General features: G+C 35.2%; 1 pseudogene; it reads left to right on the top strand.

The window, feature by feature from the left end:
• Nucleotides 1-18,502: 18,502 nt before the first annotated feature.
• Nucleotides 18,503-19,523, top strand: LOC119864293 (annotated as a pseudogene).
• Nucleotides 19,524-21,839: the final 2,316 nt, after the last annotated feature.

Genomic DNA, 21,839 nt, shown 5'->3' with positions numbered 1-21,839 from the left:
TTGTTATGGCCTATGACCTCATATGCTTAAGAAATGAAGCAAAACAAATGAAATGACAATAGAACTTTAAACATAAGCCCAAATTCAAATACAGATTTATACAATAACTTATTAGATTGGTTTAGCTCTGAAACTGAATGCTCCCTTTGTTTATGGTTATTCAAAATGAGATTTTGAACTATCAAATGAGAGAAAAATCATGAAGAGAATTGCAAAAAGTCCACTAATAATTATTCAAAACTTATGTCTTACCCTAAGCAAACTTGCTTTATATTGTTGATTATGCAATATTAAATTTTAAAGCACAAACATTTCAGGAAAGGAAAAGTCAATTATGGGAAACAGAGTTTCAAAAAAAAAAAACAACTAAATTTAAAGCAGATGAAAATGAAATCCTACTTTAATTTCAATCAACAAAGTGAAATATCTTCAAAGCAGCTACTCAAAGACGTGAGGGTTTAATATATAACAGTGAAATGAAAGCCATGGTTGATTTTCTCAATCTGGCCAGTTTATGTAGGTTCCTTTCTTTCCCACAGTCTTGCTCTATGGTTTTCCAGAATCTATGCCCTTACATGGTAAGAAAAAAACATCTAAAAGAATAAAAAACATTTTTTTAGAATATAAGTGTATATATATATATATATATATATATATATATATATATATTTAAAATATATTACAAAGAATGGAAGAGTAAAATGCATCCTAAAGAAGTAGTAAGAATGAAAAAAATCCACATTTCACACATCTTTTTTTTTTGTCTCCGTAGAGGAATAAATTACCTGTTTACATTTGCTTTATCTCCAGGGTGTTACGATTTCTGTGATTGTTCTCCCAAACTGAAATGAGGCCCCATAATACCAGCCCTTCCCACCCTGTTTAAAACAAACACACATGAACACACCCACAGATAATTAGAAATTTATTTACCATATCTGCATCTGCAAACACTGGCTGGTTGTCAGAGTTGACAAGCCAAGTACAAGTACTGTAGTTAGGGCAGGGGGATGGGCTGCAGGTAGGGGAAGTATTAAAAAGAGAATAGCATTTGCGTCACTATAAGGCTTAAATATAGGGGGTTCGCCTATTTCCTTCACAGGAACGATCACTATGTGTGATTATTTTCTTCATTTATTGGCTTAATGGTTTATCGTCCCACCATCCTGCTAGAAACGTTTAAGCTCCAGGAGGATAAGGACCACAATGCTTCCTGCACCGGCATAGTCACAAAGGAAGGCATTCACATCATTTTTGAATTCACATCTCTCAGCTTACGCTGCAGTTTATCTCTTTTAAGAAGCTTCGTTCCCACAGTTTTCTTCTTTTAGTTTCTCTTAAATGTCATTTTAAAATGTACAATATGGAACAGCTTTACAGAATTCTTATGAAGACAGTAGCGACTTCTTGCATACCCCACACACAGTTTACCCTATGAGTCTCTGGTGCTAATATGGTACAACTATCACAATTAATGGACCGATATTAATACACTGTTATCAACTAAAGGTCATATTTTATTAAAATTTCCCCTATTTCCCCCTTACGTACTTTTTCTGTTCTCAGGATCCCATCCAGGGTAACACACTGAATTAGTAGTTATATCCACTAAGACTCCTCTAGGCTGAGACAGTTTGTCAGACTTCCTGGGACAGTTTTGCAGAATGTTAGATGATTTGTAGAATATCCTTAAATTTGGTTTAACTTTTTTCTCATGGTTAGTCTGGGACTGTGTGTTTTGGGGGAGGAAAACCACAGAGGTAGGTACCATATTATTCATATCACATCAAGAGTGCATACTATCGATATAACAAATGGGATGGATTTAAATCTGATCACCTGGCTTGAGGTAGTGTTGGTCATGTTTTTCCACTGTAGGTTGTCTCTGTTGTTTTTTTTTTTTTTTCCTTCTCTTTCCTTACTACGATCCTTAGAAGGAGGTCACTATGCACAACCTGTATTTAAGTAATGCAGAGTTATGCTTCATCCCCTTAAAAGCAAAGTATTGACATAAATTATTTGAAATTTTGCATTGGAGATTAGTCATTATTTATAATCATGTGTATCTATCACTAGGGACTAATGGATTTTTTTTTTTTTTACTTTGGGCTTAAGTGCCAATCATATATATATATATATATATATATATATATTTTTTTTTTTTTTTTCTTCCTGTCTCTGGAACTTTATATAACCTCTGGCTGTTGCCTAAATATCCTGCTCACCCTCCCCAGTAAACATAATGGCTGAATTATCTGACTTTGCCTTTCATTTCCTCAGAGAGATACTGTCTTTTTTTTTTTTTTTTTTTTTTTTAGATTTTATTACTTTATTCATGAGAGACACAGAGAGAGAGGTGGAGATACAGGCAGAGGGAGAAGCAGGCTCCATGCAAGGAGCCCGAGGCAGGACTCGATCCGGGTCTCCAGGATCATGACCTGAGACGAAGGCAGACGTTCAACTGCTGAGGCACCCAGGCATCTCAATAGTGTCTTGATCATTGGATAGCTAAAAAATGAAATTCAAAATGAATTTGAAGTTCAAAATTTTATTGTCTAAATTGTTATTTGAGCCATAGTGCAGTAAGATATGTAGACCTGAAAAAAGTCTGAACCTTTTAGACTAACTGATGATATATAAGGTGATGGATAAATTCACACAGGGCTAAAGGATTCACAAATAACTTAAGGAAATGTATATGTTTTTCAAAATAATTACATTATCAACAAAGTAAATGAGCAATTTATGGCTTTGAAATGCCCTGGCATGAATGTAAGCATTCCTAGGATAATAAATAAAAAGTTTGTAATTAATAACTCTATATCCACAAGATAGATACGTTGGAGAATTAAATGAGACCTTTAGTCTGGGGTCATAGAATATAAATATTCTCTAAACTTACTTTTCTTACTGAAAATAAATAATTCCTATTTTATATTGAATTCTTAGTATCGTTTTAACCAACAAAACACTCTTTAGATATACAATCATTTTTAGAAGCCCAATTGTTGGCTTTTTTTCCCCTCTAAATGCGGTAGGATGAACATCCTTATACCTACATTTTATGCAAAGCTGTATCTTTGTTTCAGAATTTTTTAAAATGCAGTTTCTTGGAAAAAAAGATTTATTTATTTGTAGTTACGGTCACCATTGCCAAATTTTCAAACAGAAGTTTTCATTCCTATTCACATTTTTGGATAATGTCCTCCACATTGAATTATGTACTTATCTGAACTCCAAGAATTCAGAGTAAACACATTTTGGAGATTTCATGCCAGCTTATAATGCCGCCTTCCCTGTTTTCTTAACATTCTACCTTCTGAGTATTAACATATACTCTGATGTAGTATCTTAAGGGATGATTTTTGATCCAGGATGTAGAGCAATTTCTATTTCTGATTCTTTTAGTTGCAGTCTTCAGGTGACCTTGTCTTGTCCTTTGCTCCCCTTAATGGCTCCCTCCCCAAGCATATGTGCTTCAAACACACTAGTTGTGAAAAGAAATCTCATTTTCACTTGCTGGCTAAAACAAAGCTTTATGTAAATGCAGTTGCAGTTTCATAATAGTAAACTGCTCTAAGAACTAGCATTATTTTTAGGAAAAGAACAAATACATGGAGAAAAGAAGAGATAAATGACAGAATTCCTGAAAGCAAGCAAGCAATGGGACTTAGCCCTTCCTGTCAAAGGATTGTAAGTCGTTGACTTTCATGATGTTCTTTGAATTTCTCTTTATTTTTTTAATTGAGTCTCTCTTTTTGAGTTAAAAATTGAGAAAAAACTGATTAATTTGTTGATAGATAAACATATGACATTGGAAAGAATAAATTAGTATTGATTTGATCATTTATATTTTTCAATGGCCTAGTTTCATATTCCCAAAAAAGAATACAACTATGGTAATATTGAAATGCAAATAAAATACCTTTTTAGTAACTTAGATGTCATTAGAAAATAATCACCTATGTTTATTTAAAATGTTCTTTATGTTTACATAATATTTTGAATTCACTAGAGAAATTAAATGATTTAATAATACTAGTGGGTGGGCAGCCTAGGTGGCTCAGCTATTTAGCACTGCCTTCGGCTCAGGGCTGATCCTGGAGTCCTGGGATCGAGTCCCACATCAAGCTCCCTGCATGGAGCCTGCTTCTGCCTCTGCCTGTGTCTCTGTGTCTCTCATGAGTAAATAAATAAATTCTTAATAATAATAATAATAATAATAATAATAATAATAATAAGTCAGTTTGAATAAATGACAAGAACTTCTTATTCAAAAATATGGTAACTGTTGTCCAAGATTCTTAGCCAGTTTTGGAAGTTTCCAATGTGGGTAGGCTATGTTATTAAGTTAATATGAAATAAAAAATAAATGACTTGTGGTTTACTTGAAATGTTCTAACCCAATTGATCCCATGATATTGACCTTAAGTCTTTTTTCTTCCCCTTCCAAAGGTAAGTGCCTGTTTAGGCATTTGTCCACTGAATATTTATTGAACACTTCATGCAAAGCACTGTGCTGGTCAATTTAAGGGGCAAAAGAATCTGAAATCTACTTATTTGAATGTATATTTATAAACAATTATAATGCAGAGAAGAAACTAAGAGTGTCCTAAGGAATCTGCAAAAACATAGTTTTAAGAGGTAAAAGGAAGAAAGACACAGCTGAGGGAAGGTAGAGGCAAGTTTAGAGACAGTTTTTAAAATATGAATGAGATTTCAAGGTAGAGATAAGTTAAGACAGTAATTCCTGGGAGGATCAATGTTCCAAATACAAGAAAAATGAAAGCAATTCAAGGATGACACCAGGAGCATTCTGTGACTAGTGTATATGGTGAACATAAGGAATACAAGAAGGAAAAAAATAATGTAGATAAGCAGGCAATCTTTCATCCTAAGAATACTCTTCAACTTATAACTCAGGTTTAAATAAACGTTTTAAACTAAGAGCCCAACCAAATCTGCCGTACTGCCTGCTTTTGCAAATAAAGTTTTATTGGAACGCAGTGTGGCCGATTAATTTATATCCTGTTCATGGCTAGTTTGACACTGTAATGCCAAAGTTAAGTGGTTGCATCAGAGACAAAATATTTATTATTAAGCTTTGCAAGACTTAACATATTTATAAACTGACCTTTTACAGAAAAAGGTTGTTGAACACTGTCCTGGATTTCTGTGCAAATATTAATGAGGGGCTTGGTATTAGTAGGCAAATAGCTACACATGTGCTAAAGTTTAAAGTTATGGCATATTGAATTCACTATAATAGTATCATAGATTCCTTGGCACACCTCTTACTTTTACAGAATTAAATGCAGAGAATGATTTAGAAGAAGGATAACATAACTGTATTCTGATGCATTCTCAATTGTATTTGAAGTTCAAAAATATGTCTTCAAAAATGAGAGGATGTTGGATTTTTACTTTCTGGACTGTAGACATCACATAAATGGTATTTTTTTTCCAAGTAGTTGTTTTCTGATGTTATTAATTCAAATATAATAAATGAATATGTGAAAAAAAATCACTGCTAGAACTGCTCCCTGTCTCTTCACTCACAGTTTAGGCTAGGACTGTTTTTGAACTCTAGATCCTCTAAGGTATAATTTGCACTGGTTGCTTGTACCCACTTTGAAAGTATATCCTTTCCCCAGTGCCATCAACTCTCTTTTATCAGCAATTCTCACCCTTTTGAAAGTGTTCACTCTTACCATGTGGCAGTGAATCTTATATGTGTTCAGGGGCAGCTAGCAGTGATGCCCTGGAGTTATTTTCTTTGTGATAGAGAGTTATAACTCTTCAGAGCCCATTTCCAAGGTGAACTTGGTTCCTGTGGTTATCCACCTGCCTCCTTTAGAATTGCTTCTAAGTCACGAATGTGATTGCTTCTGAATCCTTCCGAAGATCACTCTGGGTTCTGCAAAGCAGGGTTTAAACACTAAAAACAAAACAGAACAAAATGTCATTGGTAAATGTTTTTAAAGAAATTTATAGATATTGCATAGGTATCAATAAATAGTAACATTCAAATCAAAACCAGATGACAATCAACTACAAGTATCTGAGAGTGATATGATACTAGAGAAAATCACTCTCTGAAAGCCTAACTTAACACAATTAAGTGATCCCATTGTTCACAAGAATGACTTTCAGTATTTCAAGAATTGTTCCCTTGGCAATCTGTAGACTGCTGGCAAAGGTTATTAGACAAATATAAGGGCCATATACAGGTCTTCCTCAACTTCAGATGGGGTTATATCTGACAAATCCATCATAAAATGAAAATATCCCAAGTTGAAAATGCTTAACTTGCTGAGCAAAATAGCCTAAGCTAGTCCACCTTAAACATGCTCAGAACACTTGCATTAGCCTATAGTTGAGCAAAATAATGTAATATAAAGCTTGTTTTATAAATTCATGGTGATTATATCATGTAATTGATTGAATGCTGAAAGTAAAAACAGAAGGTTGTATGGGTATAGGCTGGTTTTAAGCATATCCTTGTTTACCCTCACAGTGCTGCTGTATCATACTGCATATTGCTAGCCTGGGAAAAGACCGAAATTCAAATTTTGTAGTATGGTTTATACTGAATGCATATTGCTTTCACACCATTGTAAAGTAAAAATGAAACCATAAGACAGGGACCATCTGTAATATTATATTAGGAGATACGAATATATATACACACAAACATTGGTGCATTTATCTAATTATACTTACTTAATTTTACATTTGAAATGACCTAATTTTTTTTAGATTCTAAAAATGCCTAACATCAGTTCTGGCATATTTTATATATATCTATATTTATATTTATATTTATTTTGTATTTTTAAAACATATATGACACATTTCTTTATTATTAAGTGAAAGAAGTGATGTATAGAGATACTATGTACATATATTTCTTTATTTAAAGACAATTCAAAGAAATTTTACACATATATACCATTTTGTCCTTTAATTTTTATACTAGCTTTATTAGTGATTATACCTTTCCTAAATTTATCTTTCTAGTGAGATTTATTATTTCATATGCTTATTGTTACCAAAAATACTCTAATTTCAGCTTAAAGAAGTCTCTTTTAACAATTCTTGTTAGGGCTGTTTAGTGGTGGTGATGAATTCCTTTAGCTTTTGCTTGTCTGGAAAACTTTTTATTATTCTTTAAATTCTGAATGATAATTTTGCTGTATAGAATATTCTAGTTTGGGTTTTCTTTTTCTGTAAGCACTTTAGATATATTATGCCACTTGCTCTGGCCTGCAAAGTTTCTGTTGAAAAATCTTCTAGTAGTTTTATGGGGGTTCCATTATATGTGACAAAAGTTTGTTTTCCTCTTACTGTTTTTAATAGTCTCTCCTCATTTTTGACTTTTGACATTTTCGTTATCATGTATTTTGGTGTGGGTCTTTTTTGGATTCATCTTATTTGGAACTCTCTGAGCTTCCTGGGTCTGAAGATCCATTTTCTACCTCAGCCAGGGAACTTTTCAGCCATTTTTTCTTCAAACAAGATTTCTGCTCTTTTCTCTTTCTCTTTTTCTTCTGAGAGTACTATGATGCTGATATTAGTCTGTTTGATATTGTCCGGTACCTCCCTTAAACTTCTTCACTATTTTTCATTCTTTTTGTTTTTGCTGCTCTGTGTTCCACTGTTGTGTCTTCAGGTTGACTGACCCTTTCTCCTGCTTTACCTTGTCTGCTGTTGAATCCCTCTAGTGTATTTTCAGTTCAATTATATTCTTCAACTATTTGGTACTTATTCCTGACTTGTATTTGATACTTGCTTATATTTTCCATCTCTTTCTTGTTTTCACTGAGATCATCCATTCTCCCCCCCCCCCCATTCAATGAGCATCTTTATAACTATAACTTTGAACTCTCTATCAGGTAAATTACTTATTTCTTTTTCATTAAGCTCTTTTTCTGAGGGTTTTTTTTTTTTTTTGGTTGTTGTTGTTGTTTTTGTTTTCTTCTTAGAATATATTCCTCTGTTTCTTCATTTTGCTTGACTCATCATGTTGGTCTCCATATAGTAGATGAAACAACCACCTCTTCCAACATTGAAGGAGTGGCCTTGTGTCACATGAGAACCTTATCATTCAAGCCAGCTCCAGCTCTTTGTTGTCACTCAAATCTTGGGAGCTATTACAAATAAGAACTCCCAATAATTGAGAGTGTGCCTAGACCTGCCATTGTCTGTAAGGGAAGGATTTTAGTACCTAGTTTCAGGCTTTTGGGAAGCCAGACCCTCAGGCAGCAGCTTTTAAAAGTATGCAAATATATCTACAATCCCATGGGGCCACAGGCATACACCCTGCTGGCCAGATCATCTGGATCATCTGGTATCCTCTGGACAGCAGTTGCAAAAATTGGGTCTCCTTCCCATGAAAACTGAGCTTCTGGGTCTTTTGCCTCTTGCTATGTCCTGTAAGGTGGCAGCGGCTTAAGGGCTCTTTCTCTGACAGTTACAGTCTTTGGGACTCACAAACATAAGTTCCACTGGCTGCCAGAGCCAGGTGATGTAGATGTGTTCCGTGGGGGATAGCCACAAAAACGGAGCACAAAACACATGTAAAAACTCTCATAAGGGAGTTTCTAGTACTCTGAAGCAAAGCAAAAGGAGAACACTAAGAGTGTGAAGATGGAAAACATCAAAGAATTAATACCTATTCTTCCAAAAAACAGGAGAGGAGTGAATTCTTCTAAAGTCATTTTATGGGGCCAGTCTTACCCTGATACCAAAACACGACAAGGGTACTACAAGAAAAGAAAATGACAGGTCAATATCCCTAATGAAGATGTATGCAAAAATGCTCAACAAATGTTAGTAAACTAAACTCACCAATACAATAAAAGTGTCATACACTATGATCCAGTGGGATTTATTCCAAGGATGCAAAAATGGCTCAATATCTATAAATTAGTGTCATATACCACATTAACAAAATTAAGGATATATGTTCTTCTCAATATATGTAGAAAAAAAAGCATTTGGCAAAATTCAACTTCCATTTGTAATAAAATTTCTCAACAAAGTGGGTATAAAGGGAATTTACCTCAACATAATATATGAAAAGCCCACAGCTAACATCATACTTAACAGTAAAAAGCTAAAAGCCTTTCATCTAGGATCAGGAGCACAAGACTGATGCCCAATATTGCCACTTTTATTTAACCTAGTATTGGAAGTCCTGGCCAGACCAATTAGTCAAAGAAAAAGAAAAAAAAACTTACAAATTCAAAAGGAAGAAGTAAAACTGTCACTATTAGTCAATGGCATGGTATTACATATAGAAAATCTTAAAAGCATCATCAAAAAAAAAAAAAGACAAAACAAAATAAACAACAAAAACAAAACAAAACAAAAAAACTGTTAGAACTAATAAATTCAGTAAAATTGCAGGGTATAAAATCAATATGCAAAATCTGTTGCATTTCTATACACCAATAAAAACTACCTGAAAGAGAAATAAAACAATTCCACATATAATTACATCCAAAAAGGTAAAATATCTGGGAATGAACTTAACCAAGATGGTGAAGGACCTGTTGAAAACTACAAGAGTTTAGTGAAAGAGATTGAAACACAAATAAATGAAAAGATATTCTATGCCCGTGAATTGGAATTATCAATATTATTAAAATGCCCATAATACCTAAGGCAATTCAGTGCAGTCCCTATCAAAACTCCAATGGCATTTTTTCAAAGCAATAGTTATATCCTAAAATTTGTATGGCTACACACCCACACCAACACACAGGACCTAAATTACCAAATCAATCTTGAGAAAGAACAAAACTGGAGATAACCATGCTCTCTGATTTCCAACTATATTACAAAGCTATTATAATTAGTATGGCATTAGCATAAAAAGAAACACATAGGTCAGTATAACAGAATAGAGAGCCTAGAAATAAACCCATGCGTATATAGTTAACTAATTTAAGACAAAGGAGTCAAGAATATACAATGGGGAAAGGATCAGCTCTTCAGTGAAACTGGACCACTATCCTACACCCTACACAAAAATTAACTCAAAATAAATTAAAGACCTGAGTATAAGACTTGAAAATACGGAATTCATACAACTTTATCACAGGAACAGAAACCCAAACAATCTGTTTTAAAATGAACAGAAAATCTGAATAGGCGTTTTCTAAAGAAAATGTACAGATGGCCAACAGGTATATGAAGAGATATTTTACATCATTGCTCATCAGGGAAATGAAAGTCTAAGCCACAATGAGCTATTGCCTCACACCAGTCAGAATGACTGTTACCAAAAACATAAGAAATAATGAGGATGTAGACCCTGTGCAGTGTAGGTAGGAATGTAAATTGGTGTAGCCACTATGGAAAGAACTGTGGAGATTCTTCAAAAAAATTAAAAAATACAACTATACTTATCCAGAAATTCTCCTTCTGGGTACTTATCTAAAGAAAATGAAAACACTGATTTAAAAAGATATACGCATTACTATGTTCACTGCAGCATTATTTATATAGCCAAGTTATGGAAACAACCGAAGTGTCCATAGTGGATAAAGAAGATTTGGTGTACACACACACACACACACACACACACACACACACACAGGAATATTATTCAGTCATTTAAAAAATGAAATCTTGCCATTTGCAACAGAACAGATGGACCTTGAGAATATTATGCTAAGTGAAATCAGTCAGACAGAAAAATACCATATGATCTCTCTTGTCTATAGAACCCAAAACAAATAAACAAACAAGTTCATAGATACAGAAAACAGATTGGTGGTTGCTAGAGGTTGGGGGTTAAAGGGTGGGAGAAATAGGTAAAGAGTTACTAAAAAGAAAATGTATGCATATATAATAGAAAAGATTATGAATAATCTTAGTAAGAAATGTAAATATCTTAAGACATTTGAATAAATAAATGGTGGCTGAACAATATTTATAGATGAAATTTTCAGCCATATAAAGAGGTAAAAATTTTAAAACCAGCTAAGACTTACTTTTTAGAACTTGACAACACATTTCTCAAGTTCATCTGAAAAAAAAAAAAAAAAATGATAGGACTACCCAAAGAAACTTTATAGAAAAGTTAGGAGGTTCTTCTTCAACAGGTAAGAAAACACACTAATGACAAAAGACAAAAAATATTTTAAATCTAAAAGATCTATAACCTTTATATTTTCTGAATGTATCAGAAGCTAAAATATATTTCATAATTAATAATAAAGGGAATTGGTAGTCTAGAGAAAAGATGGAATCCAGAAAATAGAAATAAAAGATCTTGGAATGAATAAGTTCTAATAGATATATTAATAATAACTCTAGGGAATAGTAGCCAAAAGCATTCATGAAGAAGTTTATCAAATATTTAATATTAATCTTTTTGCATTGCTTTGCAAAAAAAAAATCACTGAAAGTCTTCAGTAAGATATGCCATATAGACACATACAAATAAGCCACAAGGATAGAATCCTGTAGAGCTGAGGAATTTACAGTGTATCAGTCATGTTTCAGTGCAGGAAATGGAAACTGCTGCAGATATTTCTAGCAGAAATATAAGAGAGGAATCTTCAAATTTTTGGCATGGCTAGGGAAGTAGGAATCAAGGAGCCATGATAATAGTTTTGCCTTGAGAGTGACCAGGATCCAAATTTTGCTTTGCTAGAAATTTTGCTGTAATGTCTCAGGTGCTCCACCTCCATGAACCTGATGAGTGGAGAAGAGAATGTGGAAAATGGGCACAGCCCAAATCCACGCGTGCTGGAGGCTACTGGTCTCCTCGTTCATTGCAGAAGGGTGGCATCCACCTCCACTTCCACCTTTCAGAACTCCTGCTTTCTAACTAATTCATACAACCCATTCACTTTAAGAAGGATGAGAGGAAAATGCAGATTTTTTTATCTTCCCAACCACTCTGAACAGGAGAGTAAAATTGAGACCGAAAAATCTTTGTAGGGTGTCTCAGGGGTTTAGCTCTGCTTTCAGCCCAGGGTGGATCCTGGAGACTCAGGATCAAGTCCCACGTTGGGCTCCCTGCATGGAGCCTGCTTCTCCCTCTGCCTGCGTCTCTGCCTCTCTCTCTCTCTTTCTCTCTCTCTGTGTCTCTCATGAATGAGTAAATGAAATCTTAGAAAAAAAAAAAACTTTGTAAACATAAGATTAAGAAGATGAAGAAGTATGCATGGTACATTTGTACAAGAAAAATATGTTTAATGTTACCTCTCATTAACGAAATATAAATTAAAACCAATATTAAAAAATTCTTTTAAAATTTAATGATGAATTCTGAGAAGTGTTCAGTGAGATGAAAATTCCCATGCACTACAAAAGAAGAATAAATTGATAGAATATTGGACAGCAATCTGACAGTAGGTATCTAGAGCTTTAAAAATGACTCCATCCTCCATACAGCAATCTACTTCTAGGACTCTAGCTTAGGAAGTCATGTGGTCTCCCATTTATGATCAGGAATATTGGTAGTGGGAGCTTTTTTTGTAAGTGTGAAAAATAAGAAAACAACTAGTGCCCAACAGAAAGGGAATTACTTCTATATAATCATGTATAATAAAGCTTTGTAATGATTTTGGAAAATGTTCATGCTAAGTAAAATCAAGTGGAACAAAAAATATCTATAAAATATTAAGCTGTTATGGACAAAGAATAATATTATTGTCTGCTTCCGTTCTCTAACACTTCCTACTGACTTTTTATAACTGTTAATATCAAAAATAATTTATTTTTTTAACTCCCCAATGTGCCTACCATTGTAGGTAGCATGGAATTTAATTTAATTCTGTTTAATTTAATTATTTTTTTAAAAAGATTTTATTTATTTATTCATGAGAAAAACAGAGAGAGGTAGAGACACAGGCAGAGGGAGAAGCAGGCTCCATGCAGGGAGCTCAACATGGGACTCGATCCCGAGTCTCCAGGATCAGGCCCTGGGCTGAAGGTGGCACCAAACCGCTGAGCCACCTGGGCTGCCCAATTTTATTTTATTTAACCACTGATAGGTTAATAGATTGGGGAAAAGGGAAGTTTTGTGTACTAATAAAATCATTAATTGGATCTAGAGCAAAGCATTTATTTAATAGGAGATATGAAAAGAAACATGTAAAAAAGCAAATTTAGGATCAGCATAGACTATGTTAATTCTCTTTTTCTCAGGTATTGGTGTTTGCAAATCCTACAACTTACTGTAATAGTAAATTGTTACTTTTTCATTAAATCCCTAGGTTCAATGACCATTTTAGAAAAAGCTGTGTGATATTGGTATTTTAATTTTATTTATGGACTACAAAGCCTAGAGAGAGCGTTCTTTTTTCTTTCTCAGGTTTATTGAGGTATAATTGATAAATAAAATTCTAAGATATATTTAAAGTGTATAATGTGGTGATATGATTTGATACATACATAGTGAAAGGATTTCCATCCACCCCTCATTGAGTTGACATATCTTCACCTATTGACATTTATTTGTTTATTTGTTTGTTTTATTGGTGAGAACATTTAAACTCTACTTAGACTTTTCTAGCTACTTTTGTAAATGTGATTTTTTTTTTTCAAATAGAATGCTGGCAAAATTGGAGCTGATAGTAGTAAGCAAAAGAAAAATCACCGGGCTGAGCGATTTTTCAAAGTCACAATTATGGTAGGTGGTGTGACATTTGCCTGTGTCATTCCTGGTACCTTAACTTAGAGCTTTATCAAGAGGAAAGGAAAAACAAAGAAGCCCATACCCAAGAGTGTAAGGTGAAGTCAGCTTCCTGAATGTCAGAGAGAAATGAAATTTAGTAACTCAGGTATCAATGGATCCCATTCGACCAATAGGCGATTCTCATTCGTAGAAGGGCACGCAGGATCTGCGTGAGCCAGCATCAGAACTTCATTTTGTCTAATAGCCTGCTTTTATTTATTTTATGGACAAGAACGGTCCTCTCAGAATATATCACAGTGATGTTGGAAATGCATTTTGCACCTTAGGACTCTGCTTGGCTGAAGTGAGCTGGTTACCCAAAGCGACCTCATCACACATCAGAGTGGGTGGAAAGACTTCCCCTCATAGTTGTGTGTTCTGTGGTGCATCAAATCTATCCTCGGCCACAGAGTCCTTTGGGGAGGAAGAGATGCTGGAAACTACCTCTGAGAACAAAAGGACAAGCCAGTGTTTGCTAAGCAGTGAAATGCAATGTCACAAGTGGGAATCCAGGCTATAGGTTCTCAGTGGGCCTGTAAAGCAAATTCTAATGCTGTCCTGTGCAGAACTCAACAGCCAGCTCAGGAGGGGGCAGGATGGCCGTATCAGCAACTGTAAAAATAACATCTTAGAGATGCTGTTTCTTTTTAAACAAGTTTAGAATAAAAAACAAAACAGATTACTGAGTTTGGAAATGTGTTTTGTGGTGGGACACATACTTCCAGTGGGGGTCTTATATTTTTTGCCCAGGATTTTACCAAGAGGCATTGACAGTTTTTCTCCAAACCATCTTTTCAAGGATGTTTTTATAGAAAAGAGCTTTCAAAGATAGGGATAGTATCTTCCTCTGGGGCAAAGGGTAGATTTGTTCCATGGGGGCATGATAAAGATAAAGTCTCCCTTTGGAGACAAATTTTGGGGCAGGTTTGCTAGAAGCCCTCAAAGATCTAGAGTTTGTGGACTCTGGGTCCCTGGGCCCAAATCGCATCCTCTCTCTGCCTCACCACTGTGGGACTTTGGAGGCAAGCGTACTAATGTGAATGTGAAGCTCATGCTGCCTGCTTGGTCACGATAAGAAAGATCTTTGCCTCTGACCCAGAATCATGCATCTTCTGACAATGGCAGACTAACTGCCTAGCTTACCAGTAGAACAAAATTTTAGTCTCAGCAATTTATTGTTATTAAATTTAAAGATTTTTTTCTGATAATAAAAACAGTAATGTCTTTGCAAGGAATTTGAAACGTAGAGGATATATGTAAGAAGGAAAAAAGTCTATGATCTAATGACACATCTAGGGGCACCCGGGTGGATCAGCGGTTGAGTGTCTGCCTTTGGCTCAGGTCATGATCCTGGGTCCTGGGATCGAGTCCCACATCGGGCTCCCTGCAGGGAGCCTGCTTCTGCCTCTGCCTGTGTCTCTGTCTCTCTCTTGGTGTCTATCATGAATAGATAAATAAAATCTTTTTTTTTTAATCTCTATATCTAGAGAAGGGTAATATTTTGGTTTTAGCACAAATTTTATTATTGCTCTATATGCACATACATAATATTATGTATACTTGCAAATAGCATAAATTGCATTTTCTCTGTTTCTTTTGTCCCCTAAAATTAGGATGAATATTTCTGTCACTAATTTTTTAAACACGATTTTGAATATCTGCTTAGTATTCTCTCTTATTATAACTAAACCATTATTTATACAATCCTTCTCTTATTACTGAGTAGTTAGGTAATTTAGAGCTTTTAGCGATTAAAAATAAGAATTCTACAGTGAGCATCTTTTCCTATGCATAGTGTACTTCTTTTATTTGCATGTAACCAAAATTCACAAGATAAAACTGCTCGGTCTCAGCAATTTTTCATTTAACATTTTTTCACGTGTGCTTTGGTTCCCTCGGGGCTGAGCCAGAACTTCCATATGATCAGAATCTGCCCAGGGGGTGGTTTCTCTGATCCTTAACTTTGTTAGGCTCTTCATCTGGGTAGATGGCTCTAATAGTTTACTTTTTTCTGAGGGTTTGTTCCAGAAGTGTTGGTCTGTTTCCTACATCCCACTGAGGTCAGACTTTTCACCCTGAGTTAGTGAGTTGCTCATCAAGGCTCATCCAATTTCTCTAGGTTTGTTGAAGATTTCATTTCATCCTTTCCAAACAAAGGCACATGGATGTGGGGTAGTAGATTTACTTCAGAGTCCTGTCAAAATCTACACTTTGGTTTCTTGCATTCTTAACATTTTTAGGTAGCTATGATTAATAGGAGTTGCTCTCCTGATGGCTTTAGAATGACACGTTTCTCATTTGAGAATTAATGTCATACTGAACATGCTTTATCAAATTATTCATTCTAGATAATACCATCTTCACTTAAAAAACTACCCGGAGAGTACTCTCATTTTGTTTCTCTCTCTGATGTCTGCCACATGCTCTAAAGTAACTTCTGTTACTTGTCTAAGAAAGTTTACTTATCATTTTGCTAAGGGGTGGTAGGTACATCACGATAGCTTAGGTCATATACCCTAGAGGTAAAGTTTAGGCTCTAATAGACAGGATCTAGTTTTCCAGTAGTATCAAATTCAAAATAATGGTGACTTTGCCTCTTCCCAAATCAAATGAATGGGCTATAGGGTCATGTGTCTGACATCATTTTGGGGTAACATACTGCTGTTCCATCAGCAACTTACACACAAAGCTTAAATTAGATTTCCCTCTCTATGAAGTGATGAGCAGAAAGACAAAGCACCTATTCAGCTTTGTGTTTGCATGCTTATATCTGAAAGGAATATAAATGAAGCAAATAATTAAAGGACTACAAAAAGAAATGAATAAAAACTCTTCTCCTGACACCAAAATCATCATTAAAAAACTCAGCCTTCTGAAATTTCTGTTTGCAGCTTTGTTAAGATGGTTTGCGTCCTTTTCAACCTTCCCGCTTAGAGAAGATAAACAAGCAAAAAAAAAAAAAAAAAAAGGTAAACAAGATAAAGAAATAAAAATAAACAAATGAAAAACTCCTGAGTTAGTCATGAGGCTCCAGATCGGGTAAAGTCTGGAATCTTTATTTCCCATGTGCACTTTATAAACACAATTTAAGTATTTCTGGTCATTAAAATATAAGAAGCAAGAATATTTCATCTTTTTATCCCAGCACTCTTGCCTGTAGCAGACCTCAAACACATATTTATGGGATTAATGAATAAATCAGTGTTCTGAATCAGGGCATGATGAATGAATGACAGCTGTGTTTTCTTATGATGATGCAAAATGTGGATGCAAATGTCAAAGCAAACACTACACTGGGCAAAGTTAAATAGGCAAGGAAGGCTTTATTCAAGAATATCGCCATAGCAGAAAGACCCCAGAACTCAGTCTGACTCAGTTCCATTCAATCAAAAGGTGACGGGTTGGTCTGCTCTTCTATCTCCCTCTCTCTCTCTGCTCTCACTCTCACTCTCACTCTCACTCTTTCCTTAGCACTAGAGTGAGGTAGTGGAAAGGATAGGGGAGGTTGACTAGTGGAGTGTGTCCACCATGTCAAATTTTTCCTGAATTTGCAAAATGATTTTCTTTATGAGTAGGCTTGCTGTCTTGCTGTCACCCACTGAAATTAGGCTCGTTCTTTTTCTTTCTTTCTTTCTTTCTTTCTTTCTTTCTTTCTTTCTTTCTTTCTTTCTTTCTTTTTCTTTCTTTCTTTCTTTCTTTCTTTCCTTTCTTCTTCTTTTTTAAAGATTTGTTTATTTATTTATTTACTTACTTACTTATTTATTTATGAGAAACACACAGAGAGGGGCAGAAGCAGGCCCTTCTTCCTTGCCTATTTAACTTTGTCCAGTGTAGTGTTTGCTTTGACACATGCATCCACATTGTACATCTTCATAAGAAAACACAGCTGTCATTCATTCATCATACCTTGATTCAGAACACTGGTTTATTCATTAATCCGATAAAAGTGTGTTTGAGCTCAGGCTACATGCAAGACTGCTGGGATAAAAAGATGAAATATTCTTGCTCCTTCTTCTGCCCTGCAGGGAACCCAATGCGAGACTCAATCCCAGGACGCTGAGATCATGCCCTGAGCCAAAGACAGATGCTCAACCACTGAGCCACACAGGTGTCCCGGCTCATACTTCTTAACAGAGATGTGTGATACAGGATACAGGCTCTAATCTTCCTTGGTGATTGCATTTCAAAGGCATTGCTCCCAGATACCTGATAAAGACAATCCTGGGTCATAAAACTGGCAAGATGATTTTTAAAAATCTGCTGTATATCTCAAAGGGGCAGAGAAAGAATTTACAATTATAAATTTTGTAAAGTAAATGCTCTATAAAGGGAAGTTCCTTTGGTCAGGAAGAAGACTGTCTAAAGTTTAGTCAAGCTAAGGGCTCGTTACGTGCATCTTCTTAATTTGACAGAAATTGATTACAAGGGAAAATCTCTTCTCCCAGTGTATGGGAACTGGTAACTATTTCTGTTTTATTAATATTCAAGGAAGGTCAGATATGAGAATATCATTATGTGAAATCAGTGAGAATAAAGATATAACTATTATTTTTTGCAACGGATTTGTCACCAGAACATAGGCTTTGTGAAAACCGCCTCTAAACCTTCAGCAAAATAGAAAAAGAAAAGACTCACATCCACATCATTATCATTGGGCACATAAATTTGGACAAGGCTACCACTCTTGGTCATCTGATCTACAAATGTGGTGGGATTGACCAACTACCAAAACATTTGTGAAGGAGGCTGCTGAGATGAGAGAGTGTACCTTCAAGGCTGCCTGAGTCTTGGATGAACTGAAAGATGAACGTGAACGTGATATCATCATTGATATCTCCCTGGAAATTCAAGACCAGGAACTATTATGTGACCATCACTGGTGCCCCAAGGTACAGAGTGTTTATCAAAAACATGATTACAGGCACATCTCCAACTGACTGTGCTGCTGGTGTTGATGGATTTGAAACTGGTATCTCCAGGAATGGGCAGACCTGAGAGCATGCCCTCCTGGCTCACACACTAGGTATGAAACAACTAATTGTTAGTGTTAACCAAATGGATTCCCCCGAGCCACCCTACAGCCAGAAGAGAGACAAGAAAATCCTTAGGGAAGTTAGCACCTACATCAAGAAAATTGGCTGCAACCCTGACCGTATCTGTGTCAATTTCTGGTTGGAATGGTGACAACATGCTGGAGCCAAGGGCTAACATGCCTTGGTTCAGAGTGGAAAATCACCCATAAAGATGGCAAAGCCAGTGCAACCACACTGCTCAAAGTCCTGGATTGCATTTTGTCACCAACTGGTCCAACTGACAAGCCCTTGTATCTGCCCTGCCATGACATCTACGGAATTGGTGGTATTGATACTGTCCCTGTGGGCCGAGTGGAGACTGGTATTCTTAAACCTGTCATAGTGGTCACCTTTTCTCCAGTCAACGTTACAACTGGAGTAAACTCTGTTGAAATACACCATGACGCGTTGAGTGAGGCTCTTCCTGGGGACAGAGTGGGTTTCAGTATCAAGAATGTATCTGTCAAAGATGTGCATTGTGACAGTGTGGCTGGTGAATGCAAAGATGACACACTAATGGAGGCAGGTGGCTTCATAGCCCAGGTGATTATCTGGAACATTCCAGGCCAAATCAGTGCTGGATATGAACCTATGTGAATTGTCACACAGCTCACTTTGTTTGCACGTTTGCTAAGCTAAAGGAGAAAATTGATCATTGTTCTGGAAAAGAAGCTGGAAGATGTCCTCCAGCTCTTAAAATCTGGTGGTTCTGCTGTCATTTATATGGTTCCTGGCACGCCTGTGAATGTTGAGAGCTTCTTTGACTATCCTATTCTGGGTTGTTTTGCTGTTTTTGACATGAGACAGATGGTTGTTGTGTGGACAAGATGGCAGCTGGAGCTCTCAAGGGCACCAAATCTGCCCAGAAATCTCAGAAGGCTAAATGAGTATTGTGCTCAATACCTCTCACCCTACTCTTAACCAGTGGCAGAAGAATGGTCTCAGAAGTGTTTCTGTCAATTGGCCATTTAAGTTTAATAATAAAAATCTGGATCATGATACTAATGTATCATAAAAGCTTCCGAAGGAACAGCGAATGTTCTGTGGGCCAATTGGGTTTTTGTGTGTATGTGGCAGTTTTAAGATATTAGTTTTCAAAATCAGTACTGTTTAATGGAAACAATTTGACCAAAAATCTGAAACCCATTGAAACAAAAATTTATTTATTTATTTATTCATTCATTTAAAACAAAAGTTTAATGAGAAAAAAATATATGACTATAAATAACAGATCACTTATGTGTTAGTTAATAGAAAAAGAAGCTTAGTGCATGTAGTATTTCTCTGTCTTTAATCAGCTGGTATTAAATACTAATCCCTTAATCTTTATTATTGTTATTTTTTAGCCCATCACTTCTGTTGGATGATAGCCATGCTGGATTGTAGCCCCTGCTGATTCTCTACACTAAAAAATCTCTCCTCTGATTTGAAGCCTGAAGGCATCAGAGGTAAGTGAGAAATGGGTTGTCATGTATGTCAAAACTCTTCATCTTTGTCACTGTTACATTTCACACTTTGTCAGATCATGTCTCAGGTTTTCTTGTCATGTTTCTTGCATGGCTCTTTTGCTTTTCTCTTTAACAGGAACCAACTATGCTCTTGCCTCTTCTTCTTGGCCATAAGCATACACATCTAGTATACATAGTGGAAGTTGGTGAAACTAAAATTTCTGATAGTCCCAGATTGTTTACACATTGTGTAGAATATAAGAAAAGTACTTGAAGGACATTATACTTTCTAGGATTATGACAGTTCATGTATGGATGAGATTTCCATTTGAGTTGAGTAGAATTTTCTTTGCACATGTGAAATGAACTTAATTACCAAGCTTTGTTTTTAAACTCTGATTTTGCTTTAAAACTGTAATTGATATAAATTTAAATATATATATCAATATAATTGATATGAATTTAAAATTATTTAAAGTAACATGAGCATACTTTTTAAATTTATGAGACAATCTATTGTTATTGAGTAAGGTTTATTTTTGAAAAGGAAGATTCTAAAGCCTCAGTTTCACCTTCTGTACAACAGAAATAATGTTTTGTGATAAATGTTTTATTAGAACAGTGTATGCCTTGCATTAGGAAAATACAAGAGTAGATGAGACATAGACCATAATGAAATTTTAGAAAGATAAGGATTTTTATTTAAATATGAAGTGTCCACAGTGATATCTTTAAAAAATTAAGAGTATAAAAATGATACCTAAGAGTAACTTATTTTCAAATGCACTTAAATCATTAATCAAGTGGCACTGAGTTTATTGCGTGATTATGGATGCCACATCAGAGGAAAAACAGCTTGCCTCCCTCAGATAAAAATATGTGCTCGCTTCATTCCATGAAGGCAATTGCTTCTGGCTTTGTTATAAATAATCCTGTGTTATTTGTCTCTTATAATTCTGAAACATAAGTAATTTTTCCTTTAATATAACTTCAAACATAATCGTGATTAAATTGACTTGCAGATACAAAGTTGAACTCGAGTATTTATAGAAAGATTTTTAAGGACAGTTCTGTATGGATAATGGAACCTAATTGGAGATACGCATTACCAACTGTAACATAAAATGGGATTTTTTGATAGAGTCATGGGAGCCACGATGTGGCCGTAATTTCCTCATCACGTATCTTACACTGGGTCAGAGAAAATACATACCTCCTAACATAGCCAAAAAGCATCTACCTGATAGGAATTCAGATAAGAGCTAGACTATTATACTACATCCAAAATCAAATTTCTATCAAATCAATTACAGACCAAGTTGAAATTATTTAGAATTTTTAATTTGCTCTATAGAAAAATTCACTCAGTTTTATTCATTCTTTTACTCAATCGACAAATATAAAACTGAGTTAGAGTTCAAACAAAATTAAGGTATCATCATATGAAATTAGAAAGTTCTAAGTTTGATTTATAGCTCTGTATTCTACAAATGATGCTAGTGATTTTGTGATAATTAGATTGACCATTCATTGTCCACTGTGATCTGCTGAGGTGTTTTATGTGAATATGAATATGACAGGCTTCCATGTGACTGACTCCCAGATGCAGTTCAGCCTTTA

This window comes from Canis lupus, chromosome 18 (genome assembly GCF_011100685.1).
Source record: "Canis lupus familiaris isolate Mischka breed German Shepherd chromosome 18, alternate assembly UU_Cfam_GSD_1.0, whole genome shotgun sequence".
Lineage (NCBI taxonomy): Eukaryota > Metazoa > Chordata > Mammalia > Carnivora > Canidae > Canis > Canis lupus.
The sequence above is the reverse complement of the archived record's forward strand: the minus strand, read 5'-3'. Positions and strand labels throughout refer to the sequence as shown.